Source organism: Syngnathus scovelli, chromosome 14, assembly GCF_024217435.2.
Source record: "Syngnathus scovelli strain Florida chromosome 14, RoL_Ssco_1.2, whole genome shotgun sequence".
Taxonomy (NCBI): domain Eukaryota; kingdom Metazoa; phylum Chordata; class Actinopteri; order Syngnathiformes; family Syngnathidae; genus Syngnathus; species Syngnathus scovelli.
In genome coordinates this window covers 10,299,200-10,319,821 of record NC_090860.1, presented here as the reverse complement: position 1 = coordinate 10,319,821, position 20,622 = coordinate 10,299,200, and the positions used below count along the sequence as shown (strand labels likewise).

Genomic DNA, 20,622 nt, shown 5'->3' with positions numbered 1-20,622 from the left:
GTTTTGTTTGCGTCCTCCGTCAGCTGTGCCAGCAGCGAGTCGTCTCCATTACACATAATTCATGTGATGTTTGTGTTGCTTGCCGGATTAGCTGGGAGGCGTTGCTGTTGGCGCACGCTGTAAAAGGCTCTCATCTGTATTTTAATGGACTAAGAAGCAGTGGGAGGACATGGCGCCATGCCACAATTACACACTGAAAGAGGGGCCTCCCCTCTATGCAGCAGGTAATCTGTTTGTGAGAGGCTTTTTAGCCGTATAAATGGAATTAGATGACGGTTTGATGACACATTAAAAAGGCAACTGTGCGCAACGACATGTTTACCTCCGAGCACCAGGTTTCCGTATTTGGTCGACCCGAATTAGGAAGTCTGTGCCATTTTTCTGCCGTGAGCAGGAGTAGAAATAAAATGTGTGGTCAGGGGAGGCAAGTGAAGATATGCCTCACCTGCCATCATGACAGGTAAAAAAAAAAAAAATCTACAAAGGCAAAATGCTTTGTTTTGCTGATGGGACATAAAACCACAGTAAAAAGGCACAGATTGAGGCAGGGAGTACTCTGCCACACTGAAGGGGGGCGCATATGAGCCAACAAATGATCAATACTGCCCCATTTTTGGCTCAAGAGGTAGACTAGACCATGCATGTCACAAACAAATCACAGATCTCAGTTATTTTTGTACCCATAATTGAATTGGACTGTGAAGTGATGGAGGAGTTTTGGGGTGATGATAGATGAGCCCCTGCTGTATGTCTTGTTGGAGAAATACAGCTGTTGTGAAAAGCCAGCAGCTCAAACGTATGATGGATCTGCTCTGATGGCATCAGAACTTAATGAGGTGCAGGCCCAAACAAATCCACAAACAAAGGTAAGACAAGTCAAGTTTATTTATATAGCCCTAAATCACAGGCAAGAGTGATGAGAAATAAAATAACTGGTAGCCAATTGAATAAACTACCTTTTTGGGTTTATATATTTATAAATCTGACTCTTAAGTAGTCAGCCAGCACCTTAATTCCACTGTTTTATCTCAATTAGTAGAGCGCAGTCCTCTGCCAAGGTTGTAGTGATAACAAAGGTGAGAAGAAGCTAAAGCGTTTGTGTGTTGGCAGCCTACTTCCTGTTGAATAAAAGTTGGGACCGGATTGAAAATAAGATAAAATAATCAGTGCCAAATAAAATACATTTATTGTACTGATGCACCGTTAATCAATTGTGAGTTGTTGACTTGATGTCAAAACAACATGATTATATGTTGTTGCCGAAAAAGCTTGCAGATGGCCAGGGCCGACCGAGCAAGGCGGCTCTTTGGAGGCCTTTCACAGCGTGGCTGGAGGAGGAGAAGTCTTGTCTTCTATCAGCAGTGTTGACATTGGGATGGCACCTAATTAGGTTTAGGCCCAGCACAGCATGCATGCTTAACTAGGCTGGCCTCCGCCTCAGGCTGCCGCACTGATCCCAAGGTGACTGCTCCGCTGCAGCCCACCAATGATACTCCATACTGCTCATGGATTTTCTCTTGTTCAGAGGTAACCATGACCTGGTTGTCACCGAAATTTAGTTGTCATTTGATTCATGCCACATAAATCCAGCCTCAGTCCATAAAAATGAAAATAAATAGTCATGCAGATTATATGCAGAAAAGGACTCCTCTTGAAGCTACTCCTATTTCTGAAAGCGTAGCATCAAAACATGTTTAACGCGTTACTTAAAGGCTCTTTTCATCTCATGCTGGAGTTGTTTTAACTTGTAGACTCACCTCTAATGGAGCGATAGACAATCGCCAACGAAAACAAGGTCTTAAATAAAGCCAACGTAGGCACTGTAGCAATTGAAAAATGAGAAGGACCAAAACAATGAAAAACAGCAGTAACAAATTGGAAGCAAATGCTTTTTATGGATGACAATGAGTTCAACATAAGTTTTATGTGTATGTAAGATATATGGCTTTTTGGAAAGCGTCTTTGAACTACGCGGTTATTTTTTCTTAGAAATGTCTCCTTTTGTCATTTTAAGTGTGACAGAGGGAGGCTGACAGAAGTTGTTGTTTGAGATCCGTTTCGCACTTGTGTTCCTTCCACGAAGCTGCGCTTTGTGGCATCATAAACAGCTTCCTTGTGTAGAATCCCCATTTAACACCCCCCGACCCCCCCACCAACTACCAAGCCACCCCCCTCTGATTCCATTTCCGCTTTATTGCCAGTTGGCCTTCGTTCAAGAGCGATGGTCAAGCTCAAAAGAGGATATGAGCGGGAAAAAGAGGATGCAGTGCAGCTGAGTGCGCGCTGACTAACACAACGCGGTACTTGGACTTGCGAATCAGTGCGTGTGGTATGTGTGAGGGTATAAAAATCTTTTTGGATGGGTTCAGGTGCATTTTAAGAACTTGAAATATGTTTATAGCATGTGGAAGGGCTATAATTTAATTTAATTTAATTTAATTTAATTTAATTTAATTTAATTTAATTTAATTTAATTTAATTTAATTTAATAAATAAATAAATAAATAAATAAATAAATAGATTTCTTGATATTTCAGATTTTCACCTTGGGACTCTTGAGCATTGGTGCAGGTGTGCACTATTGTGAGGCACATTCTTCTTGTGAGGGTATGTGAGAGGCCTGGAAAGAGGAGGGGGGGGGTGTCTGGTGTGGGGGTCCGGCCATGTTCAATGGCGGCTCCTTTGAGCGCAGAAGAGGGGAAGACGTCGGAAGAAAGAGGGCAGAAGAAGAAGAAAAGCAAGCCACCCAGGCTTCATTACCATGTCAATCTGCAGAAAGAGAGCTGGAGTGGGAGAAGCGGGCCGGCCAGGGCCCAGCAGTGGGGCCGGATCCATATGGTGCTGCCGGCTCGGGAATGAATAGTGAATGGATGGTGGAGCGGCTGGGCTGCTGGAATCTGCCTCCAAGCCTTTGTGAGCAGGATGACCAAAGACAAGAGGGAGCTCTGCAGATGGCCCGGGCTATAAATAGGTAGCTAGTCTATCTCTGTGCTGTCACTCTTATTCACCCCCCCTTGCCAAAAAAAAAAAAAAAAAATCTCCCTCACCGACCCAACCTCACGTGATGCCGGGCCTAGTGTAAAGTCCCGCGCTCTCATTCCTCGTCACACGGCGTCACATCACCACACGTTTTTGTAACACGCCTTGAAACCTTAAATGAGGGGCCTGTGCAGGAATTTGTGTGCGTATGTGTACGCACACACACTCTAGGGAGTTGCTAAGATCCTCCAACACGAAAGCCCAAGAAGGCAGCAAGACTGAGCAGTTGTGTTTACAGTCCAAACTTGTCGCAGATGGACTTTAAAGTGAGTGATAAATCCGTGTCCAGATTGAGGGTCCTTTTGTCATTAAACTAAGCTTTAGCGCTGCTCTCCATCTGGCTGTGTGCGTGTGCGTGCATGTGTGTGTGTGTGTGTGTATACACTGGACATGATCCGCCAGCAGAAAGACGACGTCAAACCCTCTTTTTTTCCAAGTATAGCAAGCAAGCTAGCCTTCTGCTTCCTTTTTGCAAGTCTTCACTCACAAGAAAAACTATTTCTATGATTAGATGACACAAATTTTTCATTTAATATTGAATATCATAATAGTAAATATGCAAAGTAGTAGTTATAGTAATTATATAATACTGATGGAAATAATTAAAAATCAAAATGTGCTAAATAAATAAAATAGCTTAGCTTTTCCGAACAAAACTTCTCCACTAACCTTAAACATTCCAACTACCTCTTTACCATGAATTATTGTTTTGAAAATCTCTCCCCAGCACATCATCTGTTGAAACTCCCCGAGACGCTTTCTATATATTTCAAATAAAGACAAACTGCAATGAGTTATCGAGCCGAGCGTTTAGATAAGCTGCAGTGAGAACACCAGAAAATATACTTTATCAGCTTTTCTTTGTCACTTGACTGTGTGGCAATCCATCACTGTGGCGTCGTGTTCTGCGTGTCACGCCACTGCTTAGGTTTTATAAAAAAATGTTTTTTTTATACTGCAATTGCGGCCGTGTTCGCCTTAGGGGAATTTGCTATCATCATGCTCTTTGTCGCCAATCTGTCATATGACAATATCAACACTGTGGAGCCGCAAGGTCACAAACTATCACTTTGGTCACACGCTGTATTATTACAAGACTCGTTATGTAATTCGACTCCAACAGTGGACTTCCACTACCCTCTTTCGTGCTTGCAAAATTGCTGCAACGGTGCTGAAACAGAAGACATGCCGTTTGCCCTACATTGTTTTTTTTTTTTTTTTTTACACAAGAGACTGTTCATCCCAGATTAAAATAATTCAGTGTGTCATGCAGTGTGGGAAATAATCATTTGGTACCCGGCTGTATGTGTAAGGTTGCTCATTTGGAAAAAAAAATGAACGGTCTCTAATTATTTTTGATTGAGGTAGTCGATCAGTCAAGGCGTCAGTCAAGTAGAGTCAAATTTATTTATTTGATCCCGCAAGTTTCTCCAAGGGCTTTACAATGATTTATTTTTCCACCACTCGACAGTTCTGTGGTTGCCCCTCAAACCTAAATCAGTAAGTGAGCATTTGTTTCTATCTTTTGTTTTCAGTGTAGTACGAACTGTGTCAAAAATATCCTTTCTGAGAATAATTTTCAAATGTTTCCATTTTCGGGTTCGTGTAAACAAATCGAGGGCGAGCGAGTCGTAGCATCGTGCCTGTTTGACTCTTTTGGTTGGAATCCAAATGATGACCAACCCTGCAAAGTTCTCACACTCTTATCCAGCAGTGTGTTATGATGATGATGATGATGATGGTGGTGCTATTTTTACAACCTTCTTCTATTATTATCTCCACTACTGTAGACTTTCACACAGAGCATATTCTGGCATGCTGCCTTTCCCACTGCTCACATAAGCGCTCGAAGAAGGCACCAGCATAAAAAAAATAAGAAAAAAAATGACAGACAGCGAGACAGAAGTTGTTTTTGTCTCTTCCCCTTTTTCCTCCCGCGCTTCCGCATATGGTCGCCCATTCTGCCCGTCTGTCTGTCTATCTGTCCGTGTGTCATTACAGTAAATCAGAGGGCTCTTCGGCTTTATCCCAGCGTCCTTCTGGCCCTGAGACGGCTGGAGCAGATGTTGGAGCCCGGGACAAAATGGATTTCCCCCTGCCGAGAGCAGCTTTTCTTACCCTTCTTAATGGAGGCTCCTTGAAATGCTAATGCAGCCACATTACTGCAGCGGTGGTCCGGCATAGTGATGGTGGGAACAAAAAAGCGACCCTTTTGTCACTGGAAATATACTTCACTTCATTAGGTACACCTGCACACTGTATACTTACAAAGATGCTAATGTTTATTTTGGATTGACACTGTTAGAGACTTGTGCTCTCACTATTGGGGTTGCACTTTGCAGAGTCATTAAGAGCCATTTCTAACACAGGATATTCCTTAACAATAAATAAATAAATAAATAAATAAATAAATAAATAAATAAATAAATAAATAAATAAATAGGCTCCATATTGGAAAATTAAATATTTGTATAACAAAACTCCTACAAAAATATTCAAACAGATAAGCATGAATGTAACTTTGATTTGACTTTTTTTCATTTCAAAACTTTAGGTCATAAAAGCAAAAATCAACATTTGATAAGAATGAGAAATTATACCAAATTCGATACACACAAATAAATATATTTGAAATTGCAGTGCAATCTAGTTGGGGAGGTGTCCCTAATTTAGTGCCCTTTTAGTGACTTCTATGAGTGACCTTTTTTGCGAAAGAAAAAAAAAATCCCATTTTACCATTCTTGCCATGAACCACCGCTAAACCTGCAGACAAAAACCCACTATGCTTTCAAAAAAAAAATCTGCGAGTCCTACATAGGGTACAGTCGTCAGCCTACTAAAAGCTTCTTGCTCCTTTGCTCTTCCTTGCTCTCATCTCTCACATACATGCACGTGCACAGGTTTATCGCTCTGGACACTCTTGTCCCTGTCAGCAGCTGGCCGACTGAGTCTTGTTTGAGCTTGTGTACAACCGTGTGTATGTGTGTGTGTGTGTGTGTGAGGGTCCCAGTAAAGCCTGCCTGCTGCTGGGCTCAGCTCTGCATTGACGTCCAAGCCATGTGGCCACTTTAAAGCTCCTTTCTGAGAGGCCTGTGCGCTTGTTAAGGAGCTCCTCTACACTGACAGTTGGCTGTGGGAATCCCTCTGCCAGCTGTAGCCTGCACGCAGCCCTCCCTCCTCGCTCACTCGTTCCCCTCATCCCTCATTGCTTCCTTTCCCAACTACTTCGCGATCGCCGCTCACACAATCTGCATAATCTATGTAGTGAAACATCATTGCGGACCTTCTGTCTGTCCTGGCACTGGTCCGGCTGCACATGTTTTCCGCTGTATACCTGCGCACATGGCTGGAAATGCACTTTGGCAAAGGCGGCGGAGCCACGTGTGGCAATGATGGTTGTCTAGATGGGGGGGGGGGGGCTTCACGGTAGCGTTTTACGAGATCGGACTGCGGGTTCGTCTTTTCCACTGACTCGTTCGCACTTTTTCACGGTTATTTCTCGCCACACCAAATGCACTGTGAGGTTGCGCGGTCGTCTGACTTTGGCTGACCTTTTGAGGAGAGCAGAGAGCAGGTGCACCTGTGTCCCGTTGCCCGGCTCATATACTCCCAAGGTGCCGTGGGGCACATCTGCTCCAGAGCGCTCACTTGTGCACACAATAAGGGCATTTGCTTGTATTGTCATCCCTTCTATTTGTGGCGGGGGGCTCGGCCTTGCAGCTTTATAGATGAACTGCAGATGCTGTGATACTCGTACTTGGGTTCGCTTTTTTTTATTTTGTACACATCACAAAGCAGGTCAGGTTGGAATAAGTGAAAATAAGCATATGTTATAGCTTCCAAAGACTATGGGCTTTTTTTTTTTTTTTTTTTGTTATAGACAGGTGCACGAGCTTGCCGTAAAAACTGGCGCATCCTCAGTGTTGTGCCGGGGCGTGTTTAGATTTGGGATTTGGCAGATCGTATTGCTGCTGGGCATTTCATCAGACTGAGGGCATTTTCTAAACGTTCTCAGTGTACCTGACAATTTGGTGTCAGAAAGTAGACTAGACTATAGACCAGATAAAACCGTGTTTAAATTGTGGCGTGTGAAGTGGTTGCAGCTAGGTGTGGGCAAACAGATTCTGAGCTCCCTGGATGTGTTGTGATTGTAGAAATGAATGTATTGAATACATTATTATAATCATTTTTTAATATAATTTAAAAACTAAATACATTATTTTAAGCTAGTGGTCATATTCAGAAACGTAAATCATAACAGATCTACATCTTGAGGCGTACTGAACGCAGGACTTTTTTTTTTAATTGACTTATTTATCTCTATCTAAACTAAATAGGACGTTTCTCTCCTGCCCTCGCTCCCCTTCGTCCCTTTTTCCCTTTCTCTTCCCCTCCTGAGACGACCATGCAAGCTGGCGTCCTTTCACTCCACAGATGTCTCTGTTCCTATAGGGCTGCAAGGAGATGTGTTGGCAATCCTGTGAAACACACCTACAATACACACATGCACACACACACCTTCACAGACGCCTGCTCGCCGAGACACCCAAATGAGGGTGTGAGGCTGCTGTGAAGACTCTTCCAGTTCACGGTGTGTTGAAAATGCACAGGACGAATCAGAACATGTGTTCGTGGGTGCGTGTGTGTCTGCGCATGTCCTCAACACATCCTGCGTGACAACATGGTGTAGTTTAGATCCGCCATAGCTCTCAGGTTGGGTGTGACCTGGTTGTTGCCATATACCTGGCATGATTAGCACTTGTTGTGTGTGTGTTTGTGTGATATACACTCTTAGCAGTTTGAATGGGATTCTAAGTTGTGCAAAGTTTTTAACTCCTTCCACAAGTGTGTCCGGGATGCCTGTTTAAGCAGCCATGTTGGTGTTCTCTGATGTGTTCTCTTGCTGTCTGAACGGTTGTGTGTCACTTTGTGTGTGTGCGTGTATGTGGTTGTGTGTCCACAGCATGGCAGTCCATCTGTCTCCAGGAGAGCAGCTTCCTGCTTTCTCTCGCACTCTCGCACTCTCTCTCTTATCTCTACCACTGCAGGAACACACAACCTGGTCTGACATCCGCTGACACACACACGCACACACATGAAAACACAAAAGTCTACCTTCTGTCCGTCTATCTGTCTGTCTGTTTGTCCACACTCATTTGTGTCTGCGTGTCCGTCTGCACACATCTCCCCACAAAGCTGGTCAAAGCCAGTCATCTGCCTTCCTTCTGTCTCTCTGTCTGCCCGTCTATTTGTCTCGCTTCCAAATGGTCACAAATGATGGTTTGAGTGTGTGTGTGTGTGTGTGTGTATGGAGGGGGGGCACGTGCCATTTGGAAAATCACAACTCAATAGAAAGCTCAGCCGTACGGACCCAAATTGGTTGTGACAAATTAGCTGCTGCAAAATGGCGATGTCACACTGAGTCAAAGGCTTCCTACTGTCTCTCCAATTTGAAATTTTAAAAGTTAAAATTTCATACATACATTTCATACATAAGTAGGTTACCAACAACTTTGTCTGCTTTTATCAGCCACCATTGGTGCGATCTACAGGGTTGAGCGAGATAAGATACCGTCTATTGATTGGTCAGAAAAACATCAGACTTGCCGAATTGATCAGCTATTACCGCTACTATGATGTCATTCTATCCACACACACACACACAGTACAGTGCAAAAATCTCCTGTAGCTTTGTTTTTAGTATCAGTGAACCTTTACACAGGAGTCAATATGACTTGTAAAATATTAACTCACAGGATACAGCCAATTTCCACAAATGAATACAAAATCAATTCCCGCAAAACCGCGTAAAGGAATTCTTCATGAAGTATGATTTGCCTTCTAGTTATATTGTTTGTGATCAATTGTGGCATTGCTTGAACAATCACAGATCAGTTTATGGTGGATATTTCCAAACTCAACCATGGCAAGTTGAAATGTTTTATAGCAAGACTTTATTTGGTGTAAACGTGACTTCAAATAAAATTCAAGCAAGATGCTTGCAGCCATCTTGGCTTTGCACGGACGAGCTAATCAATCGCTCCCACTGGTCGGTTACCTCGCCTATTCTAGCTTGCTGGCGAGCAGCCACACCTAGTGTGTGTGTGTGTGTTTGCGTGCGTGAGTATAACATTTGTATGTGTGGGTGTGTGTCCGAGGGGGGACATTGATTGGAGCTATTTCTGCTTTGCCACATGACAGATGCAGCCTGTTCGCAGCAGAAACGTCAATGCCCACACCTGCTTGGCTGCTCCATGTGAGCCATCACGTGTGTTTGTTTGTCAGTAGTCGAACATTTGGTGCAATTTGAACTTAGCAAACCTACGCGTGCACCTTCTCCTGGTCCCATACAAAAACATCATCTGATATTTTCTATATACATACAGTCTCAGTATTTAATAGCACTGCTAGGCCACCATGTTGCTTCTGTAAATTAAAAAAAAATAGGAGGAAGATGAAAGATAACATTTTGTCAAAAGAAAAAAATCACTGCTTGACACTTGCAGGTAAGATTACAGTTGCTAATAAGTTATAAATGATAGTAATGGCCATCTGTTCGCCTATAGGGAGCTCCTAGCCAGCTCGGATTTGGCACGCCGTGCCGCGCCTCCACAGACACTCCTTTGAGCGTCGGGCGTTTAGAACGCAGCCACCTCGTGCTTGGGCATTTGCTAAATTCAGACCTGACACTCTGACAGCAGATGCTCAAAGCTAGACTTCAAGATGAGGATAAGTGGAGCTTTCTACCCCCTCCCCCCCCCCCCCCCCCCCCTCCTCACTAAGCAGCATGGCGTACAAGGAGCAACTGTCAAATGGTACTTCCTCCTCCGTGGACGATTAATAGCAGCTAATTAGTACTGGTGGCTGCGGTACGGGGATAGAAAATCCAAACACGCACTTGGGAATGTGTAGCGTAAATATGATTTAAAAGAGCACTGGAACGAGTGAATATGACAAACCTGGGGATGTGATTGATTGCTGGTGCACTGCTTTGTCCATGGTAACTGTGGCCTCTCCATCTGTGTGTGCATGTGTGTGTATGTGGAGGCTCTGGTCTTAGCCCTGTGGCAGGTGTCTCATCCCTGTGCAGTGTTTGCAGTCTGGACCCTCTAAGCACTGGAGCCTGTCTCAGGCAGATTACACATACACACACACACACACACACACACACACACACACACACACACACACACACACACACACACACACACACACACACACACACACACACACACAAGCAGATGGGTGCAGACCTCATCACCCAACAAGCACACAAAGCATGGAAGGGCCTGGCCAGATGAATATGCTGGATGTGTATGGGAAGCCGTATGTGCATTCATTCCATATCCTTCATATCCAGCTTAAGGTTTACATACTAGTGCCCTCTTTGGCCGCAATAATAGTAAGACGAGACTAGCATTTTATTATTAACATTTTTTCTTCTTCTACTATTACCTCTTTTTTAAAGTGAAGATAATTTGATGCACATTTTGTTTTCACGGGCCACATAAAATGATGTGGTGGGCCGTATCTGGCCCCCGGGCCTTGAGTTTGACACCTATGATTTAAACCCTACTGTGTCTATTTATCTACTAAAAAGGAGCATCGACAGTTATTTCTACAAGTGGACTGAATTATTTTATTAGTCTGAACAAAGAGCATACAAGCACATAGACCTTTAGCTGGGTATTGAATAAATCAATGTGAAAAGGTTTTCCTTGTAATGTGTATATTCTTTGATTATGTATCACCGTCACGGTAAAAAATATGCGCGCCAGTAGCAGCAGCGTAGCAAAAGACATTCACGGGTAAACCTTGTAATCCCGCTGCCCAAAGACGAGTAGTATCTCCGGCATGCGGCCCATTATCAAGGCTGAGGCTGCCTGAGATAACGTGCTCCTCTCCTCAGGTTGACTCACATTAAAGGTGTGGAGACGCCTGAGATGCGACACTGCAGAAGAGGGATTGTGTGTGGTAGCGATAAAATGCAACAGCATGCTAAATATCAACGTGCCTCGGGCTAACAACGTCTGGCTTTGCTGACATAGGAAACACAAACTCTCTTCAATCTAATTGTATGACTGATGTCTTTTTGAAGCTCATGAGCTCAAATGAAGCAATTAACATTGTTCATTCAATTTTTAGTTTTTGTTCTCCCTCAAATCAGAATGTTCTAGTTTTTGATTCAAGTTGTGCAATTAATTATGAATTTCTGCTGGATTTCTGAATTTATGATATTAATTATATTAATATAAGAGAGACCCTACAAATGTCCTAGCTCAAAAGAAAATGTGTACCGTATTTTCCGGAGTATAAGGTGCACCTAAAAACCAAAAAAATTCTCAAAAGCCGACAGTGTGCCTTATAGTCCGGTGCGCCTTAAATATGGACCGAATTCCTAAATTTAAACTGGCCCGAAGCATTGTGTCATGAAATCAATCATAAGTGGCCCGCTGAAGACTATGAATCATGAATCAAAAAGACTATGGTTCATTATTTTGTGATTATAAAGTAATTTGTTGCGTCTGAAGTTGAAATAAAAAAGATAAAATGGAGAATGATTTGATTTGGATTAAAAATCTGACATGATGCATTAATGGTGCACCTTATAGTCCGGTGCACCTTATATAAGGACAAACCTTTAAAATGGGCCATTCATTGAAGGTGCGCCTTATAGTCCGGTGCGCCTTATAGTCCGGAAAATACGGTAAACAAAGTAGCAAACAAGTAGTTCACAGTAGTAGCCAAGAATACTTGCATTTACTTGGCATACAATAATGAAACTTACGGATCACTATTAATTGATTAAAGCGTGCACATAGACATTTACTTGAAAAAAGTCACGCATCACAAGGGAGGCCTTAGCATGACCTCAGTGCTGCTTGTTTTTTCATCACACACTAATTTTCCGTGTATTTTAAGACCTATATAGCAGACAGTAAATGCATACATTGGCGCATAGAAGCACCACTGTGTGTTTGGCACAGCTGCTGTAGGAGTCTCCCATGTGACCACAGGCTGCTGAGACACATGAAGAGGAGAAAGTGCCACCTTTAATGCTGATTGATGACACCCTGTTTGTGTGCATGTGTACACGTGTGACCAGTGGTGTCGCAATTCTGCAATCAAAACAGAAATGTCATTTTAAATAGTAGCTGTTTTTAACAATAAAAATCTATTAATAATATGAAAATAAATATAACAAAAAATTATTGTTTGTACTTACTTAGCATTGTTTTGACACTAGCATTGTGTTTGGCTGTTGACATTAGCAAGACAACACTAATCTTGGCAAACATGTCTTACTGGCCCAGTAGATAGATGATGTCGTGGCTGGCAGGTTGCCATGGCGATGTCTGACTTCAGCCGTCACGCGTCTGATATTGCTGACATGCAGCATGGTGCCGCAGCCTCCATTAGGACTCAGTGTTCATATTGTTTGATGCTTCATGCCTGTCGTGTCGCATCACTGTCACTTGTCGCCATTTGCACTTATGATTGGACATGCTTTGTTTGTTCTTACATCGCTTACCTCCCGAGTTCTGTGTGTGTGTGTGTTTGTGTGTGTGTGTTTGTCCAAAGGGAAACAATGCATGATCATGGAATTCTTTGTAGGAGGTCAACGCCAAGGAAAATATTTTTTTTTTAAATCCATTTTCTTTTATTCCCTCATTCCTTTTTCACCACATCAGCACTTCACAGAAATATTAGAGGATTATTTTCATTGATTCATATTTTCTGCAACATCTGTCAATGCTGCTTTGCGACAAGGCCTGCAAGGGTTGCCATTAATTTCAATGGCATCTCCTTTTCCATTGTGTGCAAATGATTTCTCCATCCATTCCCCTCTCAATGTTCCCACACTGTCCATTTCTTCCACGTTTCGCTCCTTCCTACTCTCTCAAATACTTTCTCACCATTTCCACTGTTATTGCTGCCTCGCTCTCGTTCGCTCCTGCGATATATTTAACCCATCCCCCTGGGGAGAACAGAAGCCCGCCTCAATCTGGAACCAATTGTTTTGTTCGGTTCAGGAGTCCAGAACCGAGCCCTGACAAGGGGCTGCCTGTGAGGACTGCTCTGTTATTTGTTTTTGCTGTTATCAAAGTATGCCTTGTGAAACATTGCTGCCGTTGGGGGAGGCTCCGTCATTTCTGTCACAGTCGCGTGGACTGAACGGTTTGAAAAGTGTGTAGACTTCCACGAGGACCCACGATTTTTCCCTTGAGAGTTTGTCTCCAGATTCAGAATGAAACTACGTGAAATCCGACAAGGAGGGATTCTGGGTCTTCTATAATAAGTAGTACTTTTTTTTTTTTTTTAATTCTTACTTTTTTTATTCCTACACATTCAAATCTATTAGTTTTAGCATTTCGGTATCTTGGTGGAGGTTTTAAGAAACGTGTGTAGTCAAGCATTGTCACGCTCCACTTCCGTTACAAGCAGTGTGATGTGATTGGCCATCTCAGTGACGCCTTGACCTCTCACGCGTCTCACTTGCTGTGCTGTCACATGCAGAGACAGGAGACCCAAGAGCTCAGGTCGGGATCTGGACTCACTCTTAAACCCATTAAGGCCACCTGGGTGTGTAGCCATGCATGGCTCCAAAGATGGCCAGGAGGTGTGTGTATGTGTGCGGGGTGGCCTCGACATGGCCAGGAGGAGCAGGCTGTTGAACAAGATTAGCAGGATCTCACATGTTGCATAATGCGCCGGGCCACTCGTGAAACTTCAACTGTGGCCTACTTGTATGTGTGGAGGAACACCCTGAAAATAATGCAATGTTTTATTTGAATGTCTTTTTGGGTGGAAGTGCAAAACGAAAGGAAAGGTATGCATACCTGGCTCTTAACGCGCCAAGCCTTCACAAATGTCATTATCCAGAGCAGCCTGGAGGTGATTAGGGAGTGTGCCGCTTATACTCGGGCCCTGCTGCATCCATTTAGGCCAACTGCTGCCTCTGTGTGTTTGTGCATATGGGTCCGGGCTTGCTGGGGGCTGTGATCCGTTGGGTCTTATAACACCAAATCAAACACAGGGGGAGATTGCAGATTGCCACCGCTGCATCCTTGTGTGTGTGTTTGTGAGTGAGCAGGGGGGGTTAAGTAATAAACAAGGTCTCCATGGTGACAGCAGATGCAGCTGCAGCTCGGAATGAAGTTGAGAGTCAGCAGTTAAGGGACAACTCCGTGTGTGTGTGTGTTGTATGTTGCTTGGTGTGTGTGTGTGGTGTGGAGGTAGGGGGGGGGGGGGGGGGGGGGGGGGGTTCAGCAGTAGGAGCCCAGAGAGTCATAAACACCAGCAGGCCATGACTTCCACAAATAGACCTCTTAGGGTAAAAAGGGAAGCTGAAAATTTCAGACGCAGCATATATAAAGAAAGAAGAACACATTATATGGAAAGATATTTTATATAATGACTGCATATGTTGTTTTGCACAAAAAATATATCTTACTCACTCGTTTAATTCATTCCAAGAACAAGGAGTACCTTCATTTTCAGGGGATCTAAATCATCTTGATTGGCTGATGGACTCAGACTCAAAATTACATAAGATTTTGGAGATTCATGTTTTTAAAGGACAACTATTTCCATTTTCATCATGGCCCAAACATGCGTTGTAGCTAAACCACTTCAGCGCCACCCTCCTTCCTCTTGTCTAGGCTATTTTCCAATATTATTTATGCAGTGACTCTCTTTAGTCCTCTCTAAGCTGGCTTTTTCATGGCTTTTCACTGAGGGACTGAAAACATACAAATCCCCCCAAAAAGCCCTCCCAAAAAAAAAAAAAAAACATATGGAGCACTCACTATACCTTAATCAGAGCAGTCCCAGTGCGTGTGCACACTAATATTAGAATAATCCCTGGTGATTATGGGAGTGGTTATTAGGATGAATATGGCATCAGGGTTGGGTCGTGGCGAGCTGAGCCCGGCCTGTGCTGAGAAACAGATGTCAGTTGACCCACATCTGCCGAGCATGCTGGGACATCGCAGTGTCAGGTCGTGGCTCCGATCACCTCCGGGACACCGTACATCTGGGCGATGAAAGATCATTAGCTGGTTCTCTTGGTGCATAGAGTCGCATGGGACGTGACCTGCAACCATGACACTCGCCACCTGTCTTTCTGTCGTGCAACTGGACTGTTTGGTTCTTTTTTCCAAATATGGCACATTTTACGTACTCAGCATTCACAATGAGTAAGTGAGCCAAGAGGAAAAAGTCATAATGTTCAGTCTTGATTAATGCTGCCAGTACTCAGGATGGTGTTTTCTAAGCGGATCAAATAGCCATGACATGTGGGGTCCCTCAAGGGTCAATCCTTGGACCCCTTTTGTTCAGTATTTGTTACCGCTGTGTCAAATGCTTCAGAAAGCCATTGTTGTCGTGCCAGGTTAGGATGGTCAAATTGTAATCTGATGAAGTAGAGAACGAAAATTCCGATGCTAGGCTAAAGCATCCAAGACTATATCTGAGACGATGAGCAGCATTCCGAATAAATGTTAACGCTCGTTAAGATCTTTCAAGTCGTGTTCTGTTTCAATGGCTTCATTCCGACTGTACCACTGACATATTTTGCTTTTGTGCTTTGGAATTGGTATCTTATTATCTGCTGGCTTCTTTATAGCTGGTTTTAGATTACCTGTTATTGCATTACATCACGGTGAAACACCGCAGACTGAAGAATAGATGTAACCGTGAGTGAAAAGGATTTTCATTGCAGCTCCTTCTGTCAGACCAGAGAACATTTTGCAAAGCCAAACATTGTGGCTTTTTGCTATAGTTAAATTTACTTAAAATGATGTGGTGGACCAACACCGAGAATAAGTGAGGTCTAATTGGAAACATCTTGCTGGAGTTTCAGCAAATCCTGACTATGAGACTGAGGCTCCGCAACTTTTGTTTCCTTACATGCTGCTTTACTGGTCATTTCTTTGTGTTCCCAGGAGAACTGCCAGCTAGCTTGTGGTCCAAGATAGCAAGTTGATGGCTCACTCATGGGCCTTTCTGGATCAACCAATGGCAAGTTCATTTGGGCGGTGCCATGGGATCAGGTAAGATGGCGGCGTCTCGGTATTATCTATTGATTGATTTGCAACCAAAACCAATAGATTGTTGTATGGGAACTATGACAATGAAACTTCATGGAAATATAACTCAGCCCACAATGTTTTTCTTATGTTTCACTTGTCATTTTGGTGCCTTATTATCCCATCCAGACATTAACAGCTCTGTCTCCTAAACATCACATTCCATCACAACTAAACCACTGCAATCTGTCTATGACTAGCCTTGTGGAACGCCAGCTTCTTTGGGATCTATAAATCCTCCAAATTTACAAAATACCATTTACAAAGTGTAAAGGCTGTGTTTTGGTTGAAAATAAACTGGTTCAAGGAGAGATGGCGGTCTGGGTTGACAGTATGTTGGGTTTTAAAAGAGACATGCTTTTGACACTCTTGGAAAATTCAAACTCACTCTTGCCAACTGGAGTCTAACAGTCTCCTCCTGTGAATTATGTCAAAGTTAACTCGCACTTGGACAACTACTTAAAGGGCAAACAACAATTATTTTTATTTCCCGACTGTTTGCTATTTTCTTTTTCTCCATTTTGAGTTCCTCCTTGAAATGAACTTTCCATTATTAACTGAAACCAGACTTAAAAGCATTGACAGTCAGATTGAAAAAGCATTTAGAAAAACTTCCTTGAATGCGACAAGCAAGCATTATAAATCCAAACTAGTCTTTCTTGCCCCCTCCAACTCCCAATTTCCTCCTGTCTAATTCCCCCCCCCCCCCCCCTTTCATTCCATCACTCTGTCACCCTCCCTCTCACTCCCGGCAGATTAAGGCCCATCCTTGTCATCCCATAGGGTAGAGAGCTTTGAATGACAGCCCGGTTCAGCTTCTTGACACAGGTCCGTGCCCCCGTCATCATCACTGATTGTCCCACGCTGGCCCCTCAGAGTGACAAGTGCCTGCAGAGACACTTACTCCCAGTGAAGCCCAAAAAAATAAAAGCCCACGTCCAGGATTGGCCCTTAGCTCTCATTTCCCCTTTTCTCTGCTCACTTTATGTAGTTCCACTCATCCGCAAACAGCAAAGCCCCCATTAATATGATCAACATTCCACCTTCTCCCTCAGCTTCACTTTCCTCCCCAGTTTTTGTCCCACAAGCCCCCAAATCGCCTTTACGCTCCCCTGACGTAAACTCTAGTATCTCACAAAAGCAGACTAGTATTAATCTCAAGGAATCTTCCAGATCTTAATCAGGCTAATTAGTGTGTTTGTTTTAACTTAACACTGTTGACTCCTCTTGAGCGACTATCTTTGAGCGGGCCACAACAGATGGCTCAGCGTTCTTTTGGGAATCCAACAAGAGTTGGGATTGAGATGTTTGATGTTGATTTAGTTTACCTTGGATTTTTTTTTTTTTTTTTTGAGAGGAGAAATTCAGTGACAAACTTCCAATCCATGATGTGAAGCAATTTAAGGTAATAAGACAAACAATATGTATTGATTTACACATTTGCAACAAAAGAAAAAGGCAGTTTGTTTTAAATTTATGTTATATTTGTATACCAATACATTTAAAAATAAAGTAAAATATTTTTTCGTAATTTAATGTTTTTGTTACGGTTGCAGTGATTGAACAATCAGTACAGAAAGTCAAGCAATAGGTGATTACCGAACATGACAGCGATGACTAAAGGACAAGTTGTCGTGTGTGTGTGTGTGTGTGTATCAGTGCTATCCAAGAAGCATGAGCACAGACTGTTTCCACCTGCCAGGTGCCGGGTCTCTAATCCCCCTCTCTGTCTGATTACACAAACACAAGTATACAGACGTACACAAGGTCATTTCTCTCCGTCCCTTACAATATCACCGGCCAACATCGTCTTTTATAAAACAAATTTGAAAAGAAAGAAAATGCGGTTAGAAAAGTTGTCTAGAAGTAGCAAAATGCCGCCACCACTATTTCACACAGTGTAGTCATCCGGGACTGGTTGAAGAAGCGTCTTCAGACACAATACTTTTCTTTGTTGACATCAAAAAAACATATTTTGCAAGGAAGCTTATGCACGTTGCCAAATCTCCACGGAAATCTGCTCTTTGCTTTTGTGTCGTTTTCTGGCCTCGTCTCCTTTTGTGGATTTTCTTTGCAATGGACGCCATCCCTCTGCGTGAGTCACATCATCCTGACAAGATCTCATGCAGGGAGGACAGCTTTGATATCTCGTGGATAAGAAGGCTTTGTAGAGACGCCGACACCTCCTCCTCCCACTCCGACTTGACTATACCCTAAAGGAGGTATGGGCTGGGGAGGTTCCTCTGCTTCTTGTTTATGATGTTTACGCCTGACGCGGCTCAGCTCCCTTCAGGTGAAAGAGCGGTCAAATGACTAAATGCTTTTTTCACTCTTCAATATATTATTTGTAGCACACAAAACACCATTCACCAAAAATACTCAAGTTTGAATCCAGTAGAGTTATTCCACATGGTGCCACCTTGTCTACACCCTCTCCTCCGCTTAACTTCCCAGGCTGTGATTAGATACTGTCAACCCTCCAGCCATCGCTAAATACACACTCAGGTAGAACTCACTCAGGCGTATAATGTTGCTAAGGAATGTGACGAAACTGGTAAACTAACAGACACTGCTGATTCCGTATCATCAAATATGCACAACTTTGAATGACGCACACTGACATGTACAAAACTAGGTCAAATAGTCATTTGGACAAAATTCCTTTTAGATAGATTTAAGTCATCAACAATCAACATAACACATAATCCAAGTATTATTATTTTCCCAGCAAGCCAAGACAACCTCAGTTATCATTACTATTCTAATTATACAATATAGTGACTAATCTCCTTGTTTCATTTTATATAATGACAGAGGTATGTGTCGTCCAGTTTAGCGTAATAATGCTGATAGTGTTAAAAAACAGTGGAAGGCTTGATAAAGGTGGATTCCGACTAAGTGACTGTGAAATAAATGACTTAATAGCTAATTTTGTGAATTTATTCCGCCTAAAATAGAACAATTTTTTATATTATATTATATTATAATTTTTTATCAACTTCAGCATAAGTTGATTTTGTTCAAAGATTAATGTTATCATCCTAACCATGGGTGAAAAGCCACATTAAATTTCTTTTATGTTTCTGCATTGGTGTCAAGGCCAAGAAAACTCTTAAATCTTCAATAGAATGGAAATATTGTACACGGGAGTTTCGGTGATGGAGATACTTTTTTCATACATAGCCACAAATCTTTGACCCGGCCGTCTGCTGTGCAAAACGATTGCTAGCTGTGCACTGAAGGGGCCCATCTTGAAAGCGGGGAGGCTGACAAGCGAGTCTTGACCCCGGGCCGAGGTTTGTTGTGGCGCGGCGTCTCCGGAGGGCTCGTCTGGAGCTTGGCTGCTCTCCGTCTGGGCCGCGCTGCTCTCTAATCAGCCTGACACTGCACTTACTGGGCTGACAGCTATGGCGCCAGCCAGAGTGGGGAGGGAGACATTGTACATGTGACAAGGCCCACCTTGGCTCCTCACTTGTTCCCTCTCAAGATAATCACTCCTATTGATTTTTTTTCTTTTTTCACCTTTCAACCTTTCCGAGGCTGCTTGTCCAAGTCCAACAACATTTTTCTTACCACCAATAGGCATTTTTTCGAGTAATGAACGAGGTCATGAATCAAAATAAAAGCAGTAAGTATGTCAGTAAATGAGCATGCCATCTAGTGCTGCGTGACGTTTACTCACACGGCATAAACTAGTTAATTGCATGCCGTTTGTAACCTTCAATCTTGGTATGATCCCCCGTAGCTTATAAAAACCTGGCAGCAACCACCATCCAGCATATCTTGCTCCAATGAACACATTTGGCACCGCTCAAGTTATCTTCACGTCTCAGCACAAAACATTTTGACACAAAGTTATCAGTAGGCTGGAGTTTATTTTCTTGCAGTTTTTTTAAACACACTGATAATTTGTTATCAGCATTAATCTTGATGGTAGTTAATTTTTGGGCAGATAAAATAAAAAGTTATTAAAATAAAAACCTACCTACCTGACAAGTCTAATTAAGAAGGCCACAGTCACAAAGTATTTAGTATTTACTACTTCCCAACATTGGAAGAAGTCACGTGACTTGGCTCGATCTTCAGAGGCGTGATTTTTACTGATCTTTAATCTCTCGCGTGACATAATACGTGATTCATCAGTTATTATTTCACAATGACTCATTTAGGAGACCTTTCCCAAAAGCCATACTTAGCCTCTAGCACTCCTCACTCCTTATTGACTTTTTAATGCAGCTCCATGAATAAAAGAAGCTCAAGAGTCATGGTCTCATATGCAAGGTCCCCGTTTTTCATTTTCAACCATGATGAATAATACAAGCAATTCATAAGCTGGCCCTTTTGAGAACACCTATGGCTGTTATTCATGATTGTGGGCAGCAGTGTATGCACAGGGAAACCTAAACCAAATGGTGAACGTTTGTGTGTGTGTGTGTGTGTGTGTGTGTGTGCTTCATTCCTTTACAGCTCCTATCAGTGAGACGATGCGTCA

General features: G+C 42.9%; 1 long non-coding RNA gene across 7 annotated transcripts in view; it reads left to right on the top strand.

The window, feature by feature from the left end:
• The first annotated feature begins 249 nt into the window (after positions 1-249).
• Positions 250-20,622, top strand: part of LOC125981304 (uncharacterized) — a 111,229-nt gene continuing 90,856 nt past the window's right edge. The window contains exons 1-3 of one of the 7 annotated variants that reach the window (XR_007485881.2): positions 4,281-4,539; positions 5,041-5,282; positions 15,987-16,094. This is a non-coding gene — a long non-coding RNA (uncharacterized lncRNA). Of the gene's footprint in view, positions 867-4,280; positions 4,540-5,040; positions 5,283-15,986; positions 16,095-20,622 lie in introns of those variants that run through there. The other 6 variants (XR_007485884.2, XR_007485882.2, XR_007485877.2 and 3 more) reach the window with 6 other exon arrangements.